Raw genomic sequence first — 14,544 nt, 5'->3', positions numbered from 1 at the left:
TCTGCTGGGCTCAGGAGCCCGATCTCTGGGCAGACTCCCAACTTATGCTTTAAACGTCAACTGAAGTAACAAGTATATGGAGGCTGCCATATTTATTTCCTTTTAAACAATACCAGTTGCCTGGCAGCCCTGCTGATCTAGTTGGCTGCAGAAGTGTCTGAATAGCACCAGATATGCTTGTGCAGCTAATCTTGTCAGATGATTTGCCTGATTTGCATATGCTTGTTCAGGGTCAATGGCTAAAAGTTTTAGAGACAGAGGATCAGAAGGGCAGCCAGGCAACTGGTATTACTTAAAGGGAAATAAATAAGGCAGCCTCTATATACGTCTCACTTCAGTAGTCTATTAAAGGATACCCGAGGTGACATTAGACATGTGTATGTACAGTGCCTAGCACAATAATAACTAGGCTGTGTTCCTTTTTTTTCTTTCTCTGCCTGAAAGAGTTAAACATCAGGTATGTAAGTGGAAGTTCCTGTCTGAGTCAGGACTGGGTCAGACTACAGTGTGACCCTCTCTGATAAGAAATTAAAACTATAGAACACTTTCCTAGCAGGAAATTGCTTCTGAGAGTAGGAGAGACAAAAAGGGTCAATAGTTCATAATTTTAGGTTTCACACTTCAATGATTGTGTCATTGAGCAAAATCCACTTTTGATGATGCTGGCATTTTTATATCGGTGATGTGATAGGAATTGCCCCACTCATATTGGCCTATCTGAGCCGGAGACACCCATGACATCACTAGTAAATAGTAGCAACATGAAGGGAACTAATGTCACATGAAGCATCCACAATCCTTCCTGGCTTGGCATCTCCGCCTCACATTTGTAAAGGGTCTATTAAGGCTCATACGTGTCCAACAAATCCACCCGGTAGTCGTCTGATTGTCATACAACAGACAAATCAGGTGTGTGTACGCATGGCAAATGACCAGACGAGCGACTGATAACAGGTGGTTTCCTGATCCATCTGGTGGATTAACTCTTATGACTATTGGGCTGATATCCTACAGCTGGCCACGTGTGTACAAATTGTTTGAGCGACGTGCGCTTGTTTTGAATGCAGCCATATCATGCAGTTCATCATTCCACACAGTATGCAAATGAGTTGGACGCTTAGTTTGTGCACGGAAAATACAAGTCATGTAAATGGTTTGTCATAGGGTCGGTCATGTCGTAGAGTTAGTTGTCCACTTTGGTGTATGTGTGTACAAGCGTTTAGAGCTCAAACAAATACCTTTCTAATGACCCCCTGACTTAAGCAGATGAATGCCCTACTGTCTTTAGATTCCTATACCAGTTACTTAAAACATGTTGACGACCTAATTTTAGCATGTTCCAAGGCTGGGAACGTAAGGATTCTAGACCAGTAGACCTTCAATAACTACACTTGTCACAAACCTTTTAGACAAGAGACTTTTTTTTTCCTTCTTCCTTTCCTCTCAAAATAGGTTTGCCCAGAAAGGTCATGGTGAACCAGAACTTCTAGTAGTCCCAACTGTCAAGACTGATTCATTGCCTTTTGGGTGGTTATTCTTTTGTTTGCCTATTGTAGACCTCAACCTTCTCTTCCATCTATATCTTGTTGAGCTTTATACATTTATCTGCAAAATGCAAATTATGTACCTGTGAAATTTGGTGCTGTGCCAGGAAATTCGAGAATATTTTATTTAATTAATTTTCATCAAATTAAGTGCCTCATTTGTGAACCTCTCCTAATGCATCAGGCTATTTTGAGCAAGAGTCTGTTTCTTCATTATAAACATGGAATAATTTAATTTGTTAAATAAAGGGTTGTTTTTTTGCGTAAACATTTGTGTGTTTAATTATTTACAATGAGAGACTGTTTGAACTCATGCAGACTAATCCATCCCCGGTTGGATATCCCAGCAAGTTAGCGGGGTGAAGATTAGAAATGCTGTTTTGTCGCTATTACAGCCTCAATACAGTCTGTCCTGTCAATCAGTCTAGCTGCCAGTCAATCCAGTCATTAGTCCAGCTGCCAGTCAATCCAGCCGCCAGTCATCTGTCCAGCTGCCAGTCAATACAGCCACCAGTCGTCTGAAATGCACACAAATTAATTAGACGGTTGACACTATGACTGCATTGGAATAATTTTTTTAGATGGGACAATACTGGTTTTCCATCTCTATTGGCCTATTGAAGTTTGTTTTCCTCTGTTGTATGAGTTGCAATGTACAGTGCCTTGCAAAAGTATTCACCCCCTTGGCATTTTTCCTGTTTTGTTGCCTTGAGAGTTTGCGCCATTTCATTGACTGAACATGCCTACAACATTAAAAATGTATCATTTGGTTTATTGTGAAGCAAACGACAAATAGGACAAAACAACTGAAAATGTCAGCGTGCATAACGGTTCAGCCCCCTAAGGACAGTACTCTGTGGGGCCACCTTTCTTTATTTAGCCATTACAGCTGCAAATCAATTTGGATACCTTTCAAAGAGCTGGCTGCATCTTCTCAGTCACCACCATCTCCAGGTCAGGGGTGTAACAGCCCCTGCAAGGGATGCCGCTGCAGGGGGGCCCTTAGAGGGAGAAGACTGAGGGGGCCCCGTCTCTGGGGCCTTCTAGGGCCACTTTTAGGGGGTTGCAGCGCAGGAAGGAGGAGCAGCAGGCACAAACTGCGGGGAGGGGGGCCCGACTACCCCCCCTCCCTCCCTCTCAGGCTACTATTAGCAGTCCCCTCTTCCAGCAACGACATCTGGGGGGCCCCATCCAAAATTTTGTAGGGGGTCCCAGTGATTTCTAGTTACGCCCCTGCTCCAGGTACCACAGGTTCAAGCTCCCGGTGGTGTCACATGTCCACGATCACCACTATGCATGTTGGGAGGACTACATCTCAAAATTTTGCAGCTGCAGGTCTGCCTCACTCAGTGTAAAAATGTATCTAGCGAACTGAGTCAGGGCTGGTGCACACCAAGAGCGCCTCTGAGCGCTTTTAAAAATGCTAGCGCTTGGAAAAGCACTTGGCTAATGTGTTTTGTATGGTATGGATCACACCAGAGCGATGTGGGTTTTTTTTTTTGTGTGTTTTTGTGTTTTTTTTGGGGGGTTTTTTTTGTTTTTGTTTTTTTTCTCCCAAATGCGGGTCCTGCCGCATTTTAGAGGTGAATCAGCTTCAATGCCAAGTACAGGAAAAGTGGAAAATCGTTCTAAAAAAACGCTAGAACAGAGTGATTTTTCAAGCGGTCACTTTCAGGTCAAACTGTAAAAAAATAACTCTACACCAAAATGCTCCAAAATCACTAGGCATAACTAGAAAATCGCTAGGCACATGCCTGAAATTGCTTAGCAAAATTGCTTCTAAAAACGCTAAGCATTTACAATTAGGTTAGTGATTTTTGGTGTGTCCTGGCCCTCCATTGGCTCATGCTTGTTCGACTTCTTTTGGCTTCTGTAGTTTCAAAATCACAGGTCATCACCAGAGATTAAAAGATGGAAGGAGGCGTCTTAAACAATTGTGAAGATCTGGGAAGCAGTGTGAAATAAACAACCTTACCTCGGTAGAGAAAGGATAGTAAGAAATATTCTGTTTATTTTAAATGTAACAGACTGCATTTCGTGGGCCATAAACACTTCTTCATGTTACAAAAAAATACAGTACCTGTAACTTGAGCACTTCAAAGTTGGAGTGACTTGTTGGAGTTCCCTGATTGTAATGGAGCTAATTAGTTTAGTTACAATCAATTAGCTCTCTCATAAGGCGCTCCAAGTCTTAAGGCCAATCTACACGATACGATTCTTTGTGCGATTCTATTACGATTCTATTTACGATCCGATTTAAATACGACATGTTCGAATGGGATTCAATTCGATTTGCCATTGTTTTGCAATGGCACATCAAATTGAATCGAATCCCAATCGGACATTTTGGATTTAATCGGATCGTAAATAGAATCGTAATCGAATCGCACAAAGAATTGTATTATGTAGATTGGGCTTAAAAGTGGCCACAAACATACAATAAAATTATCTGATTTAACAAATTCAATACAAAAAAAAATCCCCCAAAAATCTAAATCTATCTTTTTTTTTTTTTTTTTTTTTTTTTTTTTTTTTTTTTTACTTTCATTCGAGTAAGCATTTAGATCGAATTTCCCATTTTTATTCGATAAAAGTTGATTGGGAATGGTGGATTTTTCTGATCAATTTATGAAGACTGAGTGGTACATTGTACGTTTATTAATACATACACCCAAGTAATTTTCTCAGTTTACAATCATTTTTATCATTATTGAGAAAAAAATTAACATACTGTAGTTGTGTGGTACATTGGTCAGATTTTTGAAATGTTACAATCAGTCAGAAAAATTGATTGATAATATTGAATTGAACAGATATACACCAAAATTATATGGTGTGTGGCCGCCTTAAAGGACCACTATCGCAAAAAAAGTAGGCAGTTAAAATCTGACAGAACTCAGTGAGGGATTCTCAGGGTTTTCTTTTTCAACAGCATTTCCTGAACAGCAGTTTAACGGCCAAAATAGTAAGATACCAGCCAGCCTCCCTAATAACTTGCACACTATTATGTCAGTTAGGCCCAGTGCACACCAAAACCACTAGCAGGTCCACAAAATGCTAGCGTTTTTTGTTGCGGGTTGCAGAGATTTGGCCCAGTGCACATCGGCACTTGAGGTTTGCAGCAGGAGGCACGTTTCCGGTTTGCTAAAAACCTCAAACCGCTGGTGTGCACCAGCCCATTGAAATACATTAACCAAGCGGATTTACAGGCGTATCGCATCCAAATCCACTCGGTGTGCACTGGGCCTTAGACTTTGCAACTGCTGTTCAGGAAATCCTGTTGAAAATAAAACCCTAAGAATCCCCTACGAGGAGATGGACTGGCCCAAAACCTGTCGGTTCTGTCAGGTTTTAACTATTGTTTTTGCGATAGTGGTCCTAAGTGCTCAAGTTACAGACGCTGTATTATTTTGACATGAAGAAGCCGGTTCCTGGAGTCCATCCTTTGAATTTCGTTTGGCAAACCCATGACACCAGAGATGGTCCATAAGATGCAAATTATTTCAGTTTGCATTCAAATTTCATGTGAATTGTATGCAGCTTGAAACTGGACCAATCCTAATTGCTTCCAGTCACTTTTGTGTGCTCCAGTTCAAGCTGCACTCAGTTTACATGAAATTAGAATGGAAGGAGAGATTACCAATTATTGAACCTGAGAGAGCCTAAGCATTGAGTCCTATGGTAGAAAAGCGCTATAGAAATCTCTTTATTTGCACACATTTACACATCCGGAACATATTGCAAGTCAACTAGGAAAATTCAAAATCCGGTTGGCCCTGAGTTTGAATTTACCTTTTTGACTTAAAATGCTTCTGTCTATGGAAGCGTGTGTGACAAAGGGTAACAGACCTTTTAGAGCCATTGCACAACTATCTGATCCATGGAATAACAACTGTACAATTGCTTTACAGTAGTGTTTTTTATGATAATTACCATAAGAACTAGTGCTAGATCATTTGTAGTATTGCAGTTTTAGGGCCCTTTTCCACCAGAGCGTTTGCTGAATCGCAAAACTGCAAACCGCTAGTGATTTTAAAATCGCTACGGTTTGCTTTTTAACATAGGAATTGCGGTAGGTAATTTCCACTACCGCGATTCGTTTTTTTACTAAAACGCGATCGCGGAGCTATTATTGCCGCGATTTTGCTATGCAGTGCATAGCAAAATCATGATCGCAAACTGGGGGAAAAAAAGGAGTTTTGCTGAATCGCAATCGCTAGCGTTTAGTGCTAACGCTAGTGATTGCTAGTGGAAAAGGGCCCTATAGGGCCGTACACATGCTAGATTGATGTCGCCTGCCATGAATCAGGACCACACCCCTTGGGTGACTTTGCTGGGCTGAGGTTGTACAGATGCTTAGCCTATAGGCTGACATGTTATGATACAATGAATGGGGGGAGGGGGGGGACAGGAGTGTCGCAAATGTGATGTGGGGTGGGGCAAGCGCCAAGAGCAATGGTTTTGATCCACCTGGCAGATTGTTGGCTGGGTGGCACTCAGGGATCGGGAGCTGCTGTAAACCCGCCAAATTATCAGCAGTGGCACTCGTTATTCGACTGTAATTTACCGTGTGTACAAACCTTAAGTTATACATTATCTTTTCTGGTCTCTTTCGGAGAAAGTTCTGAATGTATTTTGGCTAATGACATTGTAGCAGTTTTCAGTCCCTAAACATGAACAGTGCTGAACCAGCACCTCACGCATAGAGGAATGGGATTTGTTATGACAAAAGGTACAGAGAGGTGATTGGGTGCTTGCTGGCAGATCACCCGCATTGAAAGATCAGGCCTCTAATCCCGTTTTAGATAACATCATGTCTGGGGGGCTAGAATGTTTTTGTGCCCATGTGTGTGTTTGGAAGGGAAGAGGGGATTGTTAGGCAGTATTTGTTTGTAAAGCCACTTGCACTGTGAATAATACTTGCACTAACTTCTTTTGAGAGAGTTCTACCAAACTCAGGAAAGTCCTTTCCCAAAGTGTCTTTGAAGCAAGGAACTCATTGAAAGACATAAAGGAAGGGAGAGCGGATTAGTGTGTTCAGCAGCTGTGAATTTCAGTGGGAGGTTGATGAACTCCGAAGTCTTTGTTTAAATACTGGTTAAAGAAAAAAAAGAAAGAAAGATATCCTTCTCTGCTGGACTTAGACACACACAGAGGCCACGAACTACTCGAGAAGAAACACAATCTACAGGGTTCTGCATGTTCTTCTCTAATAAAGTTTTTTCCTTTTAACCATTTGGAAGCAAGTGAAACAGTTAAAAAAAAATCCCCCCCCAAAAAAATCATATAAATAGACAAATAAGCTGCAACAAAGAAATATGACTGCTGCAACTATTTTCTCTCCATATTTCACTTTTTTCCCCCTACTTTTCTATACAAATATGTATTGCTAAATTTATTGGCTGCAGTACTTTACAGAACAATATTAATATTGGTATGCAGCGTTCAAAAGGATCTAATGTCCCCATCACATTCTAGGGATGAATTAGGCTATGTTCACAGAGGCCATTGCACTGCATTCCCTTTAATGTCAGGAACGTGGTGCCGCACTTTATCCATGCATTGGGTTGCATACAGGCCATGAAAAGTATTCTTCATATTTACTGTTAATGCAGGTTGTGCAGTAATAATAATAATCCTACATTCTCCTGTTGGACTCGATGCGCTCAAGAACCACTAAGGAAGTGCTCAAGGTGCCACCCTGCAGTGTTAGGAAGTCTTGCCCAAGACCTTCTTACTGAATAGGTACTGACCCTAGCCAGGGTTCAAACCCTGGTCTCCCATATCAAAGGCGGTGCCATTAACCAGTACACTATCCATCCACACCGTAATGTACTGCACTCAGTGCATTGTGATGCCACACGCTGTTATAGTGACTTTCACAATGTGGAGGGTGTATTGCGGTATAAGTGGTACATTGCTGTGCGGCGATTCCCGTTACAAACTGGCCGGCATTATGCAGCACCACAACACACCACTAGGAGTGTAGTCTTAGGGCTGCTGCACACCAAGAGCGCTTCTAACTACTTTCCGACCGCCTCACGCCAATGGGCGTGGCCGCGGCGGCAGCCCCAGCACCGCCTAAGACCAATTGGCGTCAAGTCCTGGGGCTGCAGTTTCCCAGGGAACGGCCGCGCGCATGCGTGATCGTTCCCTGCCACTTCACAGATTGGAGCTCCATGATTAGCCTGCTAGCCGCTGTACGTGGCTAGCAGGCTGCTTGTAAACATAAGGGGAAAGAAATCCCCTTTGTTTACATGCGTACAGCGCTGCAGTCAGCCTCTGGCCGGGGATCGCCGCCCTCTCATAGGCTGATGCCTATGAGAGGTAGGCGGAGAGCAGGACGGATCGCCGTCCTGCTCAATTCTTTAGGCAGAGGGGAGGAAGAAAGAAGAGGGGCAGCGGCAATAAGAGCCTCTAAGAGGCTGAAGGAAAAAAAAAAGTGTCCTCGGCGATCGGACCCCTCCGGCAGCATGTCCCCTTAGGGACAAAAATAGGAGGTGAGTCCGATCGCCATATTCCTTAGCTGGGCTGTGCAGGAGGCTGAAGAGCCCGCATAGCCCAGTAGTGAAAAAAAGTGCCTTGTCTTTAGGGGGTTTAACACTACAGTCATCAAGTGGTTAAAAACGCTTGCGCTTCAAAAAGCGCTTAGTTCATGTATTTGAATGGGGTGGAGCACACCAGAGTGCTATCCTTTTTTTTTCCAAATGCAGACGCGGGTACTGCAGCATTTCTGCTGAATTTTGAGGCAATTCAGCCTCAATGTTAAGTATAGGAAAGTGGAAAATCGCTCTAAAAAGCACTAGATCAGAGAGAATTTCCAAGCGTTTTTGTTACAGAAGCTGTTCAGTTACAGCTCTACTGTAACAAAAAAAGAAAAACGCTACACCGAAACGCTCCAAAAATTTCTAGGCATGCTTAGAAAATTGCTAGGCACATGACTAGAATCGCCTAGAAAAATCCCTTCAAAAAGCGCTGAGTGTTTGTGATTACACTAGCGCTTTTTGGTGTGCACTGACCCTTGTCATATACCAGTCAGTATGTTTGATACTTGCTGCAGCTTCTGTTAGGGACATCCAGAGTGTAGGTGGCAGAGCTTTCACTCACCTGTCCACCGGCATATGTCTTCTTTCCATTACCAGTGCTTATTTCTGTCTCTTCTCTCCTCGAGCACCTGTGTTCCATGACAAATGCTAGAGGCCAAACACTAGAGGCCCCTGATAGCATTTACCTTATGTAACCACGTACACACTAGACCTCCAGTGTTCAGCCTCTAGCGTTTGTCATTGGACACAGGGTGACCTGGGAGAGAAGAGACAGAGGAGCGCCCGGCGTCTATGGAGAGAAGACGCAGTGAACCGGCGGACGTACATTGGTTGTCCTGAGTTTGAACACTGCTACTGCTGTGCGCCTGACCTGCTGGCCATCAAGCAATATCTGTTGTTTGGTATGATCAATATATTTTCGATTAAAATTGATTGGACATCATTTGCAGCATCGATTTCTAGCAGACAGTTCAGATTTGCTGGATATTGATGGTCTTAAGCCTCTGTATTCATCTAATGGCCCATACTCACGGGCTACAATTGTCGCCCGTGAGTATGAGGCGCAACACGGGCACGCACCCCGAACCGTCGCTCGTCGCTGCTGTCGCCAGGCGTTTGGCGCAGTCAACTTTGCCGCAACTGTCGCTAGTCCGTGTGAGTATGCGGACTAGCGACAGCAACATAATAGGATATGCATGGTGCTTCCGGCGAGGGGGAGGAACGTCGGCGACAGCTTCTGTCGCACAGCTGATCCCTCTTCCACGTGTGTACGCAGAGCGACCTGGCGACGAGCTGTCGCAGGCCTGTCGCGCACACGCTCACGTGTGCTGGCGACAGGCCACAAATGTTGCCCGTGAGTATGGGCCATAACAATAAAGTAATGTAACATTTTCAGATCATGTAACGCGAAGCTCTTCCTTAATTAGGAGCAGTTCAGCCTATATCAAAGAGTGCAAATTCCCTAAGAACTACTAGTGAAAGAGGCATTTATTTCTTTGCCATAGAAATTTTTAAAATCATTTTTAACCCTTTAAGTATATTTTCATCACCCTCCACGTAGATACTACTTGTGAGTTTGGCTGCTTTGACATGTGCTCCCTAATCTTCCCCCTCCGCCTGCCACCTTGTCCATGGGAAACAAATAGTAGCACAAATGCTTGACAAAATTTCCGACGTAGCTGTGGCTTGGTAAGACCACAGGGGGGCTCATAGAGTTTTGCTCTTGGCAGCAGGTGCCACTATGCTGAATAGGAACCTCCGTAGTGGGTTCATGTCACATGAAAACCTGACACAAAGAGATGTGCTACCAGCCATTGTGCGAAAGGCACTGAGAGCTGCCTGCTGGCCAAGACGGGCAAACACTGAGCGTGAATGAGCACAAGCATGAAAAGAGAATTTATGAGCATTGATATCTGTTTTGTTTCCCCCACCCTGGGCTTTGTGTTGTGCGCTATCCAAATTCTTCCTCTCCTTCCATAAGGTGGAAAAAAAAGATGAATGTCCCTGTTAATGAGGAAGTTTCTGAAAGGCATGAAAACTGACACATGCCTTGGGAAATGGGAAAAGATTGTGTTTTCTTTGCTTAGGCAGAGTCTGTGTTATGAGAGCTTAATTATGGCTAGGCATTGAACCTTTTCATTTGCTTTGTAGCCTCTTTCCAATGCCCTGGATAATTATTTAGACAGCGCCCATTAGTTTTCCTTGTAAAGATAAGGAAATGCTGCTTAAGGTTGATGTCACATGAAAACCGGGACTTTCATTGAAGAACATTTCACCATTGTCAGGAAATTCCCTCTCCAGGAACATTAGGGCTGGTTTACATTGAGCAGTCAAAACATTAATACCACCTGGCTAATTTTGGCCACAATGTACTAAGCGTATCTCCTGGATGGATGTTAAACTAGTTAAGACTTGTTGGCCAAAGAAGCCACCCATCCCAGTAAAAGAAAAATCTTACCTGCAGTATATTGAGCACTGGATACTGCATGACATGGCCCCACACAGCACTGGCATGCATTGCTGAACGATGTGGCACAGTGTTGCTGAGTGGGTTGTATTTGCTCAGCACTGATTCCTGTGAGAACAGACCCTCACTTGTTTTCATCCTACCTAGATCCTAAATATGCTGAGGTACTTGTGGTATGTTCAGAGGTCATTAAACTTGTTGCAGTCAATTCATTGCAGCATGGTTTGAGGGTAAAATATGTATAAATTGTACATAAACAACCTGGATGAGTTTCTTTGACTTGTATGTGGAAAGCATTCTTTCTCCATCATGGAGTACTCCTAACAAATATATATGTGTCAAGAAGAGGAGTGTAATTACAAACCATGAGACCCACCATATGTTCACACCCCTTTCACCCATCGCGACCAGATGGCCAAGGGTCTTGTCACGAGTGTTATTTAATTTGGAGGTGCTTTGCTGCTATTATTTGCTATTTTGATTTGATGTTGCCACGTAGTGTTTTGTGTCTATTAAATAACGTTTCAAATACCCAGCTTGATGTCTTTGGAGGAGGTAAGTTACCAACCCTCCCTTTTAAAGTGAACCCGAGTGGAGAGTGATATGGAGACGGCCATAATTATTTCCTTCTAGGCAATGCCAGTTGCCTGGCAGCCCTGCTGATCCTCTGCCTCTAATTTGTTTAGCCATAGACCCTGAACAAGCATGCAGCAGATCAGGTGTTTCTGATATTATTGTCAGAACTGACAAGATTAGTGACAAGCTTGTTTCTGGTGTAATTCAGACATTACTGCAGCCAAATAGATCAGCAGGTTTGCCATGAAACTGGTATTGTTTAGCAGCCTCCACATACCTCTTGTTAGAGTTGTCCTCTAAACTTTTTTATCCTTTGTTGGCATCTCCTTATAACCGTTTTTATCTCTGTGGCCACCATAGCTTACCTTCATACCAGTGAAAGCATCATGAGTCTCCCATCCAAAACAATTGTAGTTACATCTACTCTGGAGTTGGGGGCACATATGAGAGGGAGTAAAATGTGGGGGCCTCTTATGACCCTGGGTCCCCCTATGGCTGCACCTATAGTTACACCTCTGATAAATGGCTAATCAAAATGATGGTGCCCATAAATGGGGAAACCTTGTCTATTGAACAATGTAAGCGTTAAACCTTTGATAACATTAATGGTATAGCTTTGTTCAAAAATATGCTTAGGCAAGTAGGAAGAAGCACTTGGCCTCAATTTATTGCATTTTTCTAAAAAATAAAAAAAAATCATATAAAAGTATGACCATATTTTAGTTATAAAAGTCCTAAAAAAATTACAAGTATAAACAAGTACATATCTACAGACCAGGTATAGGTATCCTGTCCAGCTCCTACTTCAGCACACATTGACAAGTCAGTTGAAAAGCCAAGCAGCACAACTTGAAATCTGTCTACAGTGTTATTGTGTCGCCACCTGCAATTAATGCAATACAGTGCCTGGTGTCCTGGGAGATGGGGAGTAGTCTACTAGGCTCCGATCCATCCAGAAGGTAATTACTGTATGAAAAATGAATAGGTAAGTGCTCTCAGCAGTCTACACACAGGCTTTGCAAATGTGGCAACTGTCACCAGATCTAATGTTGTACCCACTCATATATAAGATCAGGGGCCATTATACACCTACTAGAATAGATAGATGGTCAATGAGATGACAATAATTTTGAGTTGGTGCAGGATTATGCAAATTGTGTGTGAAAATTTATGGAGCTTGAAAATGAACCAATCAAATTTTACCTCCGCAAGATTTGGTTGGTTCACTTTCAAGCTGCATAAATTTGCATATAAAATGTGCATAATGCTGCGTCAACTCGAAATTATTTGCATTTCATTGACCATCCCTACTACTAGATTGTCAGCAGTTGCAGTCATTAAAGAGAACCCGAGGTGGGATTTAATTATGTTAGTGGGGCACAGAGGCTGGTTGTGCACACTAACACCAGCCTCTGTTGCCCCATGGTGTGCCTCCAGGATCCCCCTGCGCGCCGCTATACCCCCCGCAGTGCTAGCGACACGCAGCGTGTCGCCAGCACAATGTTTACCTATGTCTGTCTGTTAGCGCCGCTCCCCGCCTCCTCCGTATCGGCACTACCCGCCCGCATCCCTTCCCTCCTGCTGATTGCTGATTGTAAACATTGTGCTGGCGACACGCTGCGTGTCGCTAGCACTGCGGGGAGTATAGCGGCGCGCAGGGGGGTCCTGGAGGCACACCATGGGGCAACAGAGGCTGGTGTTAGTGTGCACAACCAGCCTCTGTGCCCCACTAACATAATTAAATCCCACCTCGGGTTCTCTTTAACAGCTACCTCAGCCATGTTTAATCTAGTTTGTGTATGTTACCTTGGATACCTTAGTAAGAGGGCATTTAGGTCCATTGTAGCCCCTTACACACTCCTAGGAGTTCTGGTTCACCATGAGCTTGCTGGGCAATGTGTAACTCTGTGTGTTTCAAGTCCTACCCCATAAAGTCACATTAATCCATGCCATGCACTGATGAGGATCAACCTCATCCGAAACAGTCTGTATGCATGATGGATTATTGTGGCTATGTTGAATTAACAAGCTGACTCATCATTGCATTCCAGCGGATCTGGAGGTTGGTTTAGCTTTCAGGGACATCAAAGGATGATTTGCATATTCAGCAGTGAAGCATTGTGGGAGACATCATATGCTCACTCCAACCTGAATAGTTGCAAATACTTTCAGTTTTAAGAAAGCGAACTTTTGTTTACCTTAGACAGCTACCGTAGATAGTGTAATTGGTCATCATTCTACAAGAGCTGGACAGATGTACCTTTACAGTGTTTTACTATGTTATTTTTCAGTTAAATGATATTAACACATTCAACATATCTACATCTCTGTACACAATAACAGCAATCCACATTGTGCAAAATTCAGTAAATACTGCATTTGGTTCTAGAGTTATAACAATATATTTAGAACTGACTATAAACAAGCAGACATCTTTCCCAGTGTGACGAAAGCACTTTCACATCTTTCCTGGTGTGACGAAAGCACTTTCACATCCACAAGATGTGAATACTGTATAAAACCTGGAATACATTTTTCACAATATCCATTCCATAATTGTGCATTTAAAATTCACTTCCAATAAACATTCTCCGGCATGCTCCAATATACATATTAACTACTAGCCAATAACAGCATGACAGTTTTTGTTACATCAGCTTAAAAAACATTAATTTCAGTATTTATACCAATGACTTTCACAATATACATAATAGCTCTTGAGTTATTCCACCCAAGTAATCAGTATTCTCAAAACAAAATCGGGAAATCATTTAGAAGATGCCAAATGCACCTTCCTCTGTTCCCTCGAAGCTCTGGACAGATTTCTTTGAAGCACGTTGGCCCTTGTTTGTTTAACTTTTTCTCCTGAGCTTTCTCCTAGAAGATAATTTTTCATCTTCTCTTTAAATTATCTTTTCAAGACTTTGCAGTTGAAAAAGAACCAACAAGTAGGTGAAGAAGTACTATCTAAATTATTTTGAGTATTTTCTTTCTTGCTCGTAGCTTAAAGGGCATTTTATTTATAAGGTGTGAAAATATCATCTTGTAGGAACTTGGAGAAAACTCATGAGAAAATGTTAATTGAATAGGGGCAATAGTTCTCCATTACAAATATTTGGGCATAACTTCAAAAATAATATATTCAGTTAATTTTGTAAATAAAAAGTATTAATCAACTACTGCAGGAAAGAATAAAGATTAAATTAATTTTAAAATGATAAGGGCAATTCAAATGACAGCTGTGAAATTTGTAATGGATTGCAGACCCTGTTACTTGTGCAAGGTCTCTGCTTCTACTTATCTTGTTAAACTTTTTTAGGCCATTAGTTTTCACCTGTTTATAATAATAATTATAGTGGAACTGTGTGCTGTTATGAGTGACCATGAACTCCCCTAAAGGCCTGTATTCACC

Source organism: Hyperolius riggenbachi, chromosome 10 (assembly GCF_040937935.1).
Source record: "Hyperolius riggenbachi isolate aHypRig1 chromosome 10, aHypRig1.pri, whole genome shotgun sequence".
Lineage (NCBI taxonomy): Eukaryota > Metazoa > Chordata > Amphibia > Anura > Hyperoliidae > Hyperolius > Hyperolius riggenbachi.
This window is presented reverse-complemented; position numbering follows the sequence as displayed.